This window comes from Dermacentor albipictus, chromosome 10 (assembly GCF_038994185.2).
Source record: "Dermacentor albipictus isolate Rhodes 1998 colony chromosome 10, USDA_Dalb.pri_finalv2, whole genome shotgun sequence".
NCBI classification, from domain to species: domain Eukaryota; kingdom Metazoa; phylum Arthropoda; class Arachnida; order Ixodida; family Ixodidae; genus Dermacentor; species Dermacentor albipictus.
The window spans coordinates 18,319,851-18,334,571 of NC_091830.1; the positions used below are offsets into that span (position 1 = coordinate 18,319,851).

The 14,721-nt window shown below is 45.0% G+C and overlaps 1 protein-coding gene across 7 annotated transcripts in view; it reads right to left on the minus strand.

The window, feature by feature from the left end:
- The window catches only part of LOC139050528 (achaete-scute homolog 1a-like), a 497,333-nt gene that overhangs the window by 94,820 nt on the left and 387,792 nt on the right, over positions 1–14,721 (minus strand). For all 7 annotated transcript variants that reach the window (XR_011508925.1, XR_011508926.1, XR_011508927.1 and 4 more), the window contains one exon: positions 2,591–2,833. The gene's annotated coding sequence lies outside the window, so the exon portion shown is untranslated. The remainder of the gene's footprint in view (positions 1–2,590; positions 2,834–14,721) is intronic.

Consider the following 14,721-nt stretch of genomic DNA (forward strand, 5'->3'; position numbering starts at 1 on the left):
CTGGATGCCGCTGACGCCGCTAGAGAGTCAAGATAACGTGACTGCATAGAACACCGTCGCCGCCATGCAGAAAGAGGAGGAAAGGGTCCCCCCCCCCCCTGTTCTTGTGTGGCGGATAGGATGCTCTTCAGTTGCCGACGCGCCGGTTATTTCACGTAGGCCCCGGCACGTCGACGAATACGTGACCACCTTCCCATGGCTAGACCTGGTTCTTAGCGCTGCGGAAGCGAGGGTATCATATTGTTTGTGCCGGCATCGGCGGCGTTGTCCCTGAAACCAACTCCGCAGCTGGGGTTGACTCACTATCGGCGTCAGCGGCATCTAGTCGCTGCTATCTCTTCCCTCCTCCCTTTATCGTGTTGTCCGCTTACTGCGCGCGCTTCTGCCCCCATCGTTTGCCGCTGGGTGTACACGCCGCCCCCCTCCCCCCTCTTCCTGCGAGTCTCCGGTTGTCAAAGCGCCGGCTCGAACTTAATTCCTTTCTTCGCTCCTCCTCCAATGCAACCCCTGTGCGGTGGCAATCAGAGAGCCAGATCGGTGGCGGCGGATGCGGGAGAACATCCCGTTCCTCTCGCACGTAACGCGTCCCACGGCTGTGACAACCTCGCGAGGCACTTGTATAGATCTCGTCTTCGAGAATCAAGCATTGGTGTACCAAGTCGAACATATATCAGTATATTTCTCCGACCACAAAGCTTCCTTCATGACTGTCAAGAACTGTTAGTGGAGTCTTTGTTAAAGGAATACGTGTGAAAAATAAAAAAAAAATTCTGTGATAGCGCATACATGTGTTGCTCGATTTCTTTGCCTCAATCTATCGAAAAGGTGAAACAGCTTATTTGCTGCGCTCAAATTTCGCATTAGGAAGTAACGTAATCGTCGGTAATTTTTTTTATGTGCTTCAACAGTCTTTAGTTGCCAATGTTAGTCAGCAGCCTCTCAGGGGAGTTGATTGGCGGGACAGCAAGCGACGAACACTCATCAGAAGACAAGGGCGACATTTTGCGTTTGATGAATGTGCAACGTGCGACGGTCTCCGGTGTGCGAAAACTTGAAAGAGCAAACTAAACGTACAATAAAATACCAATGTTTGACTGATGAATGTTACGTATTCTTTCAAATTAGTCGCTGTAAAAGAACAAGTATTGCTTCCTACTTCCCACATAAGAAAACGCGAGCAAAACTGCGGGTCTACATCCAGCAGCGGCCAAAGAGCCGCGCTTAGTTTTCGTAGCCTTCGCTTCATAGCCAAGAAAAGTCCGCGAGTATAGTGAGACAGTCTCGCCCCATTTGGTTTCGCTCCGTTTGCAACCTACCGGACGAGACAGATTGTCCCCACCAGCCAACATATCACGAAATGAAAACACGCGCACAGAGCTGCGCTCAAATTTCGCAGTAGGGAGTATCGTAATCCTGGATAATTTTCTTTTTTAAATCTTCAACCATGTTATCTAGAAATAAATTATTTCGTTATATTGCACACCGCCACTCCGCATTCTAAGCCACAATAAATCCATATTCCGGCAAATCATTACTCTGCCGTTATTTTGTTGAATCACGTAGTGCCCCCTTTACTGCCCATTATTTGTCAAAACGTCACCTCAGAATACAAACCTATCACACATGTTTTTTTCCTCAACTAAATGTGTGAGAGTGATACGTAAGAGGGCAGAAATAAAAACTAATGCAAAACTAGATCATAATCCAGCTTACCTTTTTCTTCGTAAATATATTTTCCTGTGTGTGTACATTGGAGGTCCTAGTGAGACCGTACGGAGAACCCATAAACTATTTAAAGTAGCATCAAAAACAGAATTTAGGGAGCATTTAGGGAACTGTGTATGACGTTAAGGCCAGGATAGAAAACATTTTCTTAGGGAAACTAAATGCAAAGAAAAGAAAATGTATTTAGAGAAAGAAAGAAATGAAGTGTTAAAAGAATAGGCGCTGAGAATGAGTATAAGTGTCTACTTGTTGCCGGCTACGCGTAGAGATACATTTAAGCCTCGGTCAAATTTAGCAGCGAAATTCAGCGCTCTGGACTAAATCATTAACACAGTTTAATCAAGAGCCAACACTTCAGCTAAAACATAAATCTCCACTAAATTTTACGAACATATCCTCACAGGCATGCACGTCAAAGCCAACAGTCGTGTCATAGTTCATAGTTGATTGTATTTTTTAGTATTATTTAGGAAAAGGCATTGTTGTCACACAGCATCATTTTTTCTTAATAAAACTACAGAAATATAATACTAATTCGCAGGCTTACATGTGGATTGCTGAATACTTGTGCGCAAGATGCCATTACCTAGTAGGTAATGGGGCAAAATGCGGTGTTTGTAACGTAGCTTCAGTATTCCCACAAGGTTTCGCGTTAGACCCATTATTGTTCTTGATATTTATCAACGATATTAATCAAAACGTGCTATTCCGCATAAGAATGCTTGCGGACGATTGTACTCCAATGACATAAGGTCAAACGACGGCTGCTGTCAGCTTCAAACCGATTTAAGAGACACAAGATACAAGGTTTCAAGAAAAGAAAAAAAAAAAAACTCATGCTAATATTTTCGTGTAAGCCACTTACCGAATCAGAGATGTTTTTTCAAACCAGGTTTGTAGCCATGGCCGGCATGGTGTTTAGGGAGCTTCAGTGCAGCCCGATCCACTATACGCACACTCTACTACGAACACACAGGGTGACACTTGTATCAGCACCATGACACAGCCACGGATGAATGCGAACACACAAACGAGACCATGTCTGCCACAATTTCAGGTCCCGTCACTGTGAACTTCAATGTTGGCGTTGGTATCTTCGAGGTTAAACCTGGAGAGATAACAGAAAAAAAAGAATTTGTTGCAATCAATGTGTGCTTCAATAAATGGGCAAGGCTTAGTCACTGCGATGAGAAAGTTGACAAGTAGCAATCATTTCTGACGGCATATTTAATGCAAATGTTAGATCATTGATGCACGGTCTATACCTAAACATTTCAACAGACAAAAGCTCTAAACTGTTTATCCTATGCACGTACTATTATCCTATGCTGGCTTGCTACTTCCAATTTTTTTGAGTAATATTGCAATACTGGTTTTCGTTCGTGAACATTGAACGTGCTCAATCAGACTATGCCCTTGGACGCTTTATGTTCACTAGATGAAGAAGCGATACAAACGAGGGAATAAAATCGTGTATTGAGGAAACTGTAATGACGGTAAAAGGATTGAATAGTAGCTTTCAAACGATAATATTTACTGATCCAGTACAAGTTGTATGCGATTAGCACATTGAAGGTATTTTGAACACTCTTCACCGTAGCTGATAGAGCAGGTGTAATGGTAATAAAGTGGTGTACCCGACGTCATTGTCTACAACAGCAAAACGTTTTTACCCTGCTGGCGTTATAGCAGGTTTAATTCCAGATACACTTTATGGTAAATTTAAGCAAAAAAAAGCCCTGAAGAAAAAATGGACAGCACACATCAGCGGGCAAATTAATACAGGTAGTATATACAGTGATCTTGACAATGATATATGATACGAGTACATTAAAAAGAACGCCCTCTCCATTTATACTTTTCAACTCTTTTTCTTGTGTTCTTGTCTTCGAGATTTTAGCATTATTTCTAGTACCGCACAGTCCTCCGCTTCCAAAGAGGTGAGCAATATCTTGTCTCGTATAGAGATGGGAAGCTCCTGTTCCCGTTACGTCCTGCATGTAGTTTGTCATATGCGCCAGCTTCTCACATGTGCCAATAAATATGGCAGAGACACTCAAAATTTTGACCCTTGGAACAAAGATTACGTCACTGGGCAAAAAATAAAAGTTTCCTTGCATGAAGCCTTAAGCTATATTGTAGTTCCAACAGCAACTTCTGGCTGCACCGGGTCTGATGACACGCGTTATTCGATTACTTCATCAGGTGCATGCTGAAGAACTCGTGCCAGCAAGGATGAGATGTGTTTCGTGCCTACGTAAAGCATCTGTGCTTGATGCAACGTGATATCTTGCCTCGTCTTGCCTTGCCTCATCTTGCCTGCCTGCCCGCCTGTCGGTGCGTCTGTCTGTTTCCGTCAATTGTTTTCTATTTATCTTAACGTATTTATGTGCGTCTGTCTGTATCTATTTTGCGTGAATGTTTCTATTTATGTAAACATGTAAGTGTATGTAAGCATGTCTGTCTGTCGTTTTGTATGTATCTGTTTGGCACACCATTGCCGCAAACTTTCTTCACATCACTACATGGCTTTTTGTAAACGTAGAATACTCAGTTGTAAAAATGTGAAACCTAAAAAAGACAAACTCGATAAAACGAACGCAAGAACTGAGAACTGCCACTAAAAAAAAATACTATTTTATTATGTTTTTTTCTTTCTTTTTGCTCCCCCGAAATCCATTATAGCAGCGTGACAGAGAAGCTAGTAGCCTTTCATGAAATCGATAAGTCTGCCAGTATAAATTAACGCAGAATATAACCCTACAAAGACCTGCGATGCATTTCCGTGGACAAATCGGAAAGAGCAATGATGAATCAATACCGTGTTCATTGCAGGTCAGATTACCTTGCTTGATAGACGCACACTGAGGCAATGCATATCAGGAGACTCTCTTACAAATGCGTTTCGTGTCTTTCTTCTATTTCTGGTTTGCAAGCGGAATCGATGACGTATAGTGGTACCGAAACGAGCACGTTGCTAAAGTAGGCGACGTCGCACCGCAAAGACGTAAAGAAAAAATAAACAAGCGGATAGAACATGCGCTTTGGCTCGAAGTTTCAATAATGAATCCAAGCCACGTATATAACCAATATAGTTCAGTTCTTCTTTGTTGATTTGTTTCTGCCCGGGCGTTCCCTCTCCTACAACAGAGCAAGAAAACTTTCTTTCTGACTCCATCATGACTTTGTATAAGTTGCCTGTCCTCATGCTGCTCTCTATAGAAAGAAAATTCAGAGGGTCTTGCAATAATAATAATCCTAGGTGACATCCTAAAAAGCCACAGCTGATGCGACGACAACGACAAGGACGACCACATAACGGCAGTCATCATCATCATCATCATCATCATCATCATCATCATCATCAGCCTGGTTACGCCCACTGCAGGGCAAAGGCCTCTCCCATATTTCTCCAACAACCCCGGTCATGTACTAATTGTGGCCATGCCGTCCCTGCAAACTTCTTAATCTCATCCGCCCACCCAGTACGATAGTACGGGTGGGCTGTAACGGCAGTGCGATAGGGCAATGGCCGGTACGAGCACCATGCTTATACTTCGCCGACGGGGTATGGAATGCGCAGGGAACGTGTCGTGTGACGCCTTCCTTACGCACGATCAAGTCTCTCGTGCAGTCACTAACAAACGGTATTTATGAAATGGCTGTACAGTGGCCTAGAATATACCCTATAAGTAGCACATACTATGTTGGTGATGTATTAAACCTATGGCGAGGTCATGCGAGGTGAGTTAAGCGCATAAAAGTTGAGTTATTCAGGCTGATACACTAAGAGATGGTCGCCGTAGCACTAATGCTTAACCACCTCCCTTAAACGCATGAGCATGCAGGGAATGCTGCACAAAGTGGCAGTGTCGCAGCTGCATCCTCTGGTGACATGCCGTGCTAAGGAACTGATGGGCAGGCGATGCAGCAAATGAAGGTCACGTGGCAAGCTGCCTAGCACGTCACGCAGCCGCAACGGAGGCTGGACCGTTGCAGTCACTCAAGTGACGTTTGATGTCGTTTAATGTTAAGATAACGTGATGACGTTTGATGGCTATATGTCTGTACACAACATGCAGCGACAGCCGATGCGCAGCAAGATGTAAACAAGCCCTTTATTTACCCGACGTAGTTTATAGAGGAGAAAATATTCCTTATTCGACTTGAACTTTTCGAATATTCGATTCGATTTGGAGCTTTTACTGTTAGAGCACTTCTAAAAATAATGTACAAAAGGACATATTTGCAGATGCAAAAACACAGACTGTGCTTAAATGCGGCTCACACTTGCCTTCGACAGCAATGAACTGAAAATTTATTTCTACCAATGGCTGTACAGTTCGCCCTAAGCCATCATTCTATTATTCTTTGCAGAAATTCCTCGCGTTTACTTTTTTTTTGTAATTGGCATATATTTTAAGCTTCTTTCACAAGGTGAAGTGTTTATTTGTATGTTTACCTGACAGGCTACATGGTTGGAGCATTAAGTGAAGGGGGATGCAAGGTAGCTACAAAAGCAAATAAAGTACCACCTGTAGTGGTTAACGCAACATAAACAAAATATTAGCAAACGAAGAAAGGCAGAAATGGGGCATCAAGGTAGATAATATTTAATGAAACAAGAAAGAACGAAAATAAAATGAAACGAGAAAGGTTGGCGATTATTCATAAATAGATAATAATTCGTCCATAAACTTCTCATAGTGCCGAATGCAACCAACTTTATCGGAAAGATGGTTTCGCTGTTCATTTCGACGCAAATGAATTGCAGGCAGATGAATTGAACACAATAGTGCTACCAAAATGGAGTGTGGAGCTTCACCTGATTATGTAAACAATGCGATCTGTGAGCATGTCTCGAAAGGAGGGGAGTGGCCGCATTTTGGCTGGAACATATTTCGTGAAACGAGCAAATGGGGGCTATGCTTGGGCGGTAAGAAAGAAACGGCAAGCAATGATTTTTATCAAATCAACAGTCGTTTCGTAAGAGTGACACTGGAGCTTCTACTGTCATATCCTTAGACAATAAAATTAGCAGCGGTGTGGTCCTGAATATATTAAAGAGATTACATTATATGTCTTTCGTCATGGGCCCTGCAGTAAAAAAAACGGTCATCTAAGCATTGTAGATTTCATAATACTTCCACCATCACCATAGGCATTCAAAATAACGTCTTATCAGAAAATGTCAAATAAAGAAAAGCCCCCTATGTCACCATATAGCCATCAGCACCTCATCTGCGCTTTCAACGCTGTTCACAGGCGTATCACGTCGAACATGCGATAACGAGGAACTCGCGCCGCGAATGGCCGGCATGGTGGAGCAAAATTTAACCACTAATGACGGAGGCGGCGACTTTTAATGACGGCGAACCTTCCAAGAAAGAACGAAACAAGCAGGCGGGAGGTGGAAAGCTGTGTCCCCAATCGATTTACGGTAATTGTTGCTACCGAAAAGCAAAAGTAACAAAAGGCGCATGGAAATCGAGGCGCAGGCGTAGAACACGGCGGTCGTTCGAGCGAAAATCGCTTCCATCAGGCGTTGACGCCTCACATCGCGCCTGTTGGCAAGTTGCACCAACCAGAAGGCGCTACGACCTTTTCATTCGTACAACACAGCAACAAAGCAGGTCAAGCGGAAAGTCAGAGAGGCTGAATTAATCTCATGCGTGGCGGCAATGGAAAAGAAACCTGCCATGAGTAAATATTAAGAGGAAAAAACGAAATCAGGAAAGAAACCATTTATGATAACTCAAAGGGAAGCTCATTACTTTTCGAAGCGAGATCGGGATGCCTTAGAACACGCACCTATAAAGCGAGATATAAGAAGGAAGAAGAATCATGTGCTTGCTGCGGTAAAGCTAGGAAAACTACGGAGCATGTTTTATTAGAATGTGAAGACGTCTACCCAGCGGTTGATTTAGGCACCACTGGCCTCCTTGAAGCCCTTGGGTTCAGAGGGAGCAGTGGTAAAGCAAACATGTCCGCAATAGACATTAGTAAGAGGCGACTGGAGGATTAATAATAATATTTGGGGTTTTACGTGCCAAAACCACTTTCTGATTATGAGGCACGCCGTAGTGGAGGAGTCCGGAAATTTTGACCACCTGGGGTTCTTTAACGTGCACCTAAATCTAAGCACACGGGTGTTTCGCATTTCGCCCCCATCGAAATGCGGCCGCCGTGGCCGGGATTCGATCCCGCGACCTCGTGCTCAGCAGCCCAACACCATAGCCACTGAGAAACCACAGCGGGTAAGACTGGAGGATTGGTGGAAGAAAAGTAGGGAAACGACAAAAGACGGAGACGTACAAAAGCACAGTTCGCAATAGGGGATCAGAAAATTTGGCAGTGGTAGTTCAGAGTGTTTTTTTTTCTTTTTTCATTATTTGGCCTAGGTAGGATATTCGGCAATATGGTAGCAAGAGCTTGGTGGCGCAACGCACCGCCCCGTTCCAAAGGGGACGCTCATAATATCCATCCATCCATCCATCGTCGCCCTCGCACCGCTAACACCGTAACGATTAAAAAATGCAGTAGAAGGAACTTTGCCTGCAGTGTCGACGGGCGCTTCAGGCGTGGTAGTTCAGCCGGCACGAGCATAACGGGTAGTACACGCACTTCCTTAAACTTCCTCCATGATGCTTCAAACTGCTTTGTGACATTGAAAATTGATCGTTTTCAGCAAAAATATTAATTTATGCAAGCAACACTTCTTAATGAATACGCTTGAGCGCCGATTGTTTGTCTTACTTTGTTCAGAAGGTGTTAGGGAATGTAGAAAGACAGAGTAATAAATGGTAGACGTTGCAAAAATGTTTCAAGCGCCAAGAACCAAGATTGAGTGAAGATTGTGTGATTGAGCGAAGTGTCCTAGGCATCATATATATGGTAGCCTAGTGATCGCAGCGTCGCAGTTCTCTCTAGTAATATTTGTAGGAAACTGTGTAGCTACCATACCGGCCGCTCGGGAAGCGAAGGAAATGAGAGGCCATTCTTCACCGCTCATCTGAATGTTACCGGGCTTTGCCGAGATCATGCACACAAGTGCGCGCGTTTATAATATCGATCGCAAACATGCGCGAACATGCGGAAACGCTGTTGCCTCGTAATACGTGATCGGGAGTGTCACGGCGAATGTTCGTCGCGTTGCTCGCATTTTGTTTCCCTCACTCGCGTTGCCTGGACGCTATGGCACGGTTGGGACGTCTGGAAGAGGTAGCCTGCGTACGGATATAGGTGCAGGTGCAGACTAAAGTAACTGGAACATGGAGCCGCATCCCAGTGCCCTCTAGCAGCGTGAGGAAGAAGGGAGAAATTGAATCATGCGTGGCTCGAATCCCGGCACTCATAGCGAGTACAAACCTCTCGCTCTGTACCTTTACCCGTACATGGGAGCTTCGGTCGCAGCTCCTGTGTCTGGACGCTCGCTAACGTGATGGCTCGGATAGTACAGCTGTTTCTGTATTTTGGACGGGATACAGACGTCACCGTGATACAGCCGAGTGTAAATGCGCTATGAGCGTCGTCTCATTGGCGAGTCATCAACCGCGGAAACTGTGGACGTCGCACCGATCCACGGGTAAAGAAACTGGTCGAGAAGTTTTGAACTATGATCGTCGGGCTGCGCGCAAACGTGATCCTGTTTCTGGGTTTACCCCTAGGCTGCAAGAGGGCACTGGGATGCGGTTCGACCATAACTGCCGTGTTGCAAAAAAAAAGTCATTGTTTCTCCTGAAAGGCGGAACAGCGACGTATTTTAGTCATGTAGTCGTAGCCATACTATTTTTGACATGCTGTCGTCGCCACTCTGTGGTTTCACCATCGTCACCACTTCAGAAACGTCAACCCGTTGTCTTTATGCCGTAGTCATACCGCATTCGTCATTCCATTCAGCTCACTCCTTCTTCATCATTTGATTTGAATGCTGTAGTCATCCAATCGTGATTACGGTGCCGGTGCCATGACATCGCCGTCATTGCGTCTTTATCAAACAGTCGTGACCCTGCGTCCGCTGCTGTATGGTTGCCATGCCTTCATTATCGCTCCATCATGGTCTTCCCACTTTCGACACCCGGTTGTCGTCACAGCCTTCGTCATCGCATTGTCCTCAAGCCTTTGTCATGTCTGCCGTCGTCACACTAACGTCATTTTTTCACAATCATGGTGTATTTGTCGTCATACCACTTTCGTGGTTCCATCAACGTCATTCCCTTTTTCGTCATTACATCATCGTCACGCCCTCGTGGTCATGACCAATCTTCAAAGGCGAGTGTCATAGCAAAATAGGCGATACCGGAGGCATTGCCTTGCAGCAACAAAAAGACTCAGAATGACCGCTACAGTTTGTAAATAACCTTCACATGAGTGATATGGTGTGTAGCTACGTTACTCTAATCTTAATTACAGTACCGTCGAAAGCCATCGCCAGATGTGTTCTCCCAGAAGTGGTTCTTGGGGTCTGTGGCGGTGGCTCATCGAACGTTTAAAAAAAGAAAGCGTCGAGAACGCTTCCTGCATGTCACTTGCCGACCGGATGTCACAAATTCACAACCCCCACAACATGACGATGCTCTGTTTACGAGCACGCGCAATTCAGTTGTTGTAGTTTTGGCGAAGGACTGCTCACGTGATATCGGCACGCTGACGTCATATAGCGCACTTCCAAAGAAAGCGGGGGCGTCGAGGTTTTATGGACAGGCTGTTTTTTCCTTTCGAGGTACTTCACTGTTTTTCGTTTCCACGATGCTGCCTGTCTGGTTGCGATAACGACCAGAAGTGCTTTATATAGATGCTCACACAAGGCGCCCCCACAGTCCTTTTTGTTTGGCGAAACAACCACGACCAATGGGCGTTGCGCAATCAAGCCTAACCAACCCTAACCTCGCAGCAGACAAGTCTGCAGGCTTGTTTACCTGGATGCATCACGTATGCTGCCAGGTGTGTCCTACAACAAGTACGTAGGGCAAACGCCGACAAGAGATCATTGTTTTTACATAACATGCAGCCATTTTTACAGTCTATTCTTTGGCACATACTTTTATTTATGTACGATTGAGGTCCACAGTGTGTAGGCACATAAAAAATTTGCGCATACATTGTGTTACTGATACGCACTAAAAAATATTGATTCTCCATCCCGGCCGTGTGAAGGGGGATATCGAGCGAAGCTGTTGAAAAACACCCCTACAACTGCTGAGGGGGGTATGCAATGCTTTATTGCTTTGAAGTAATGCTAGTAATGGTCATATAAAGTAACTGTAGTGGTGGTACTTTGGCAGCGCGCAGCCGCTGGTCGTATCGCCTTTTCTTTTTCCCTTTGCCACTCCTCGCACTCACCCTGCTCCTCGGGTGTCCTACCTATGCGTTGCCTAACCACAGCGGTGCTACAACAACAATGAAATCAGTTGCAAAGCTGGTTCTTTTATGAATGAAAGAGACGGCACTTCCCGCGTCGCAAGCTGCCCTCACCCCTTGCAGCTTGCACAACCATAATCTTTCCCAGGACACGTATGCGGGGAGCACTACGTGCTTCGTATTGTTATCAGGAGTGCCTTATCATCAATGATGCGGTTCGGAGGGTCGTTTCGTGCTTGTTCAATATTTAAACGAATGCTGTACTGCATGCAATATGCGTGATACCATAGAATGCATGCACTTTCCTCTTCTATCGCTGAAGTTCTTTTTTTTTAATCGCTGAAAGTACTTTTTTTTTCGTGAGGACGCGCCGCGATAAATCCCCACCAACCAGAGGCTAACAGCTCTGCTGTAAAAGTTTACTCCCGAAAAGACTTCCAGATTCGCTCCCTCTCAATTTCAGAGGAAAATCGCGAAAAATTGAGTAAAACTGGGTTTGGTGAATGAAAATCACTTGTTTATTCCTATTTCCACGCACTGTGCAAATGTATCGAATAAGCAACGATTCTTCATTAGGCACTTTACGCAGCATTCTCAAATAACAAACAGCAATCTTGCTTGCAACACGATTTATCACGAGACGCACTTTTTCTGTCTGCTGTGCCTCAGACGCTGCCCGCGGGAATCCTGTAATGCGTTTCAATTAATCCTCTTAAGCTGCCCAGTACAAATGCCTCGTCTGGGCGTCGTTTGTTCAGCTGCGTCCAGCCATCAGATTTCTCCTTTACTGTCTTCAACTTGTTCCTCTTCTCTGCAGCAACTATTTTTGCACGCTCAGCCCTTGGTCACAAGGACGAATGTTTGTTCCCTCAATGTTCTCCCAGAAACGAGGCTCTCACTGCAGCGAACCCCCTCCCCCCTCCCTCCATTCCTCCCCCTTCCCGACCAAAACACGCGCTCATCCAATTCCCTGGCTTTGTTTCTTCCAGACGCAGCGATGTAATTAAGCTGTCATTGCAGCAACCACGTTGGTTAGGGGCTAGCGGGTAAAGCGTACGCCTCGCTGCTAAGAATAGCTTCCCTGGACCTCGTCATTCACGCACTGGCCCCAACGCAACACACCTCCTCCACCCCAGCCCTTCTCTCCCCCCTCACTCACTCCCCCGCGCTCCCGATTTGTCCCTAGTTGCTTTGGAAAACCACGTTGTGCGGGACCGGGCAGTGATTGCTGTGCGGCTCGTCTCTCGTTGTCTCTTTTTTTGGAAGACTTCGCATCTTGATCCCATTAAGCCTCGAAGGCCGTGGCAACTATCGTCGGTATGTTTGTGTTGATGAAACGTTCCCTTCGGCATCCGACCAGACAATCAACTTGGGGCCTCCCTGTCTTTCTGCCTATGCCGACGAGTGTTTCGGGTGCAAGACACGTCGCTGATATACCGAGTTAGCTAGGTCAGGTTAACTGGAAGGTCAGGGCAAAAGGGTGGAAGTGCTGCTTCTTACAATACCGCATAAAGACAAAGATCACTTCCTCGATGAATAAGGAGGCACGTTAGCACATAAAGTTGGTATCCAACTCGCACCCACTGAACCTCGCATGCAGCACACTTTCCGACCACGAGGCTCAGGCCCTGACTCTGAATGCTAGTGCTGCAAACGTCCGAAGCCAGCTTTTCTGTAACTATATATTTTTCCTATATTTTAGTAGGTTTGTGCATAATGTGGTTGCTAGCTTCGTCATATGATTTCTGCAATTATAAGTTTTTGTGCTATGCTAATGACTGCAAACATTATATAGCACGGTCCAGCTAACGTTGGCAGAGCTATTCCGCAAAAGAAACGAAAGAAAAGAAAACGTGGTGCTAGATACAATCTTAAGACTTTCGCTGTTCGGTCGTAATATGTATAACGACAGAACCCCGCATCTCTTCAGATCTACCGGGCTCTTGCGGCATATTTTTTTCTTTCTTTTTTTTTTCTCTGTCGGAAAGTTTCGTTAACGTCAGCGGGGAAGGACGGTTGTTTAAGTTCATTTCTAAGCTCATTTCTAAACATTCATACAATGAAGTCCATGGAAGCAAACTGAAATGATATTGCAGTGCTAACTGTATATGCTAAAAACACCACCTTGTGCATGAAGCTATATTAACAGAAGAATGGATCAGCACGTGTATACTTTAATCTTGACCAAAGTTCTTTAGCCCCTGGAGCAAATGGCTGAGATTTCACGGAGCCTTATTTGCATTGTAAGGAGCATCGGCGTCGGGTCTCCTTAGAGAATGTAACAGCGTGGATGAATGCGAAGGCACTGAGACTACCGCGCGAAGCCTATGCTCTTTCAGACGTCTTAACATCGCCTTAATTCACACCGAAGGCCCTGGGTACGACTCCCAACAAAGGTAATGGGTTCGAGTGTCGTAATTAATTCTACAATAATTAACTGTACCTAAATCACCTTAACTTTTTTAGCACCGAAGGTAGGGGGTTCGACTCCCACCAAAAGTCCAACGCCGTGGGTCCGAGTGTCTTAATTAACTCTATCTTAGTGAATTTTGTGTTGAATAATTTCGCCTTGATTAACGCCAGTGATTGTGGTTAGGACTCTACCAAAGGTAACAGGTTGGAGTGCCTTACTAACTGTACCTTACTTACCTGTGCCTTAACACCAAAGATCCTGGGTTCAACTTCCACCAAAGGCCGTGGGTCCTACTGCCTTAATTAACCCTATCTTAGTTAACTGGGCGATACTTAACTTTGCCTTAACACCACATGTCTGAAGTTCGGAGCAACCAAAACTTGTGGGTTCGAGTGCCTTAACTAAATATACCTTAATTAGGTGTGCCTGTAGTAACTTTGCGTTAATTGACACCAAAGGTCGAGGATTCGAGTGCCTTAATTAACTGTATCTTATTAACCTTGCCTTAACTAACTTCTCCTTAATTCAGACCAAAGGTCGTTGCTTCGATTCCCATCAGATGTCGAGAATTCATAAAATTTCTCTGGCAAAGAGGACAGCCTTGAGAGGCAAGGAATTCACTTGGCCGTAAACTTTACCTTAATGCCTTTAGGAAGCTAGTAGTTTGCAATCTACTTCGCAAGATACGCTACCAGGCCAAAATAAACCGCGACAGATTACAACTTTTTCGTTCTTGAACGGAGTGAAATAAATCTACGTTAGTACAACTTATCTTGACATCACAAAGAAAGTAACGGAGTACTTTAAGCCAAAGTGGCAAGGATTCGCGGTGAGAGAATCACTCCGTACACAGCATTTGCCCAAATTAGCCTAGGGTCAAGTAAATGTCAGTAGTTGTTGACTGTTTGCGTTCCCTCTTGTTTATAATATTTGTGCTCCGTTGTATCTTGCGCTCGTGATATGTTTCACAGACGTAAAATAATTATTGAACACTCCTGATTCGGGAGAAGATAAATGACAAAAGAAGGAAAAAAGTGACAAGTAACTTTTGGAATCCCGGAGTTTAGGGAACGAGGCTCAACGACAGCTGGACCGTTAAATTTAATCAAACGAAATGAGTTCGGCAAGAGAGACGAGACAAGGGAAAAGATCTGGCGCCATGGACACCAAAGGCAGCGATAAACGGCAAATCGCTTCGGCTTCACTTTCCGATCACGGCCGCT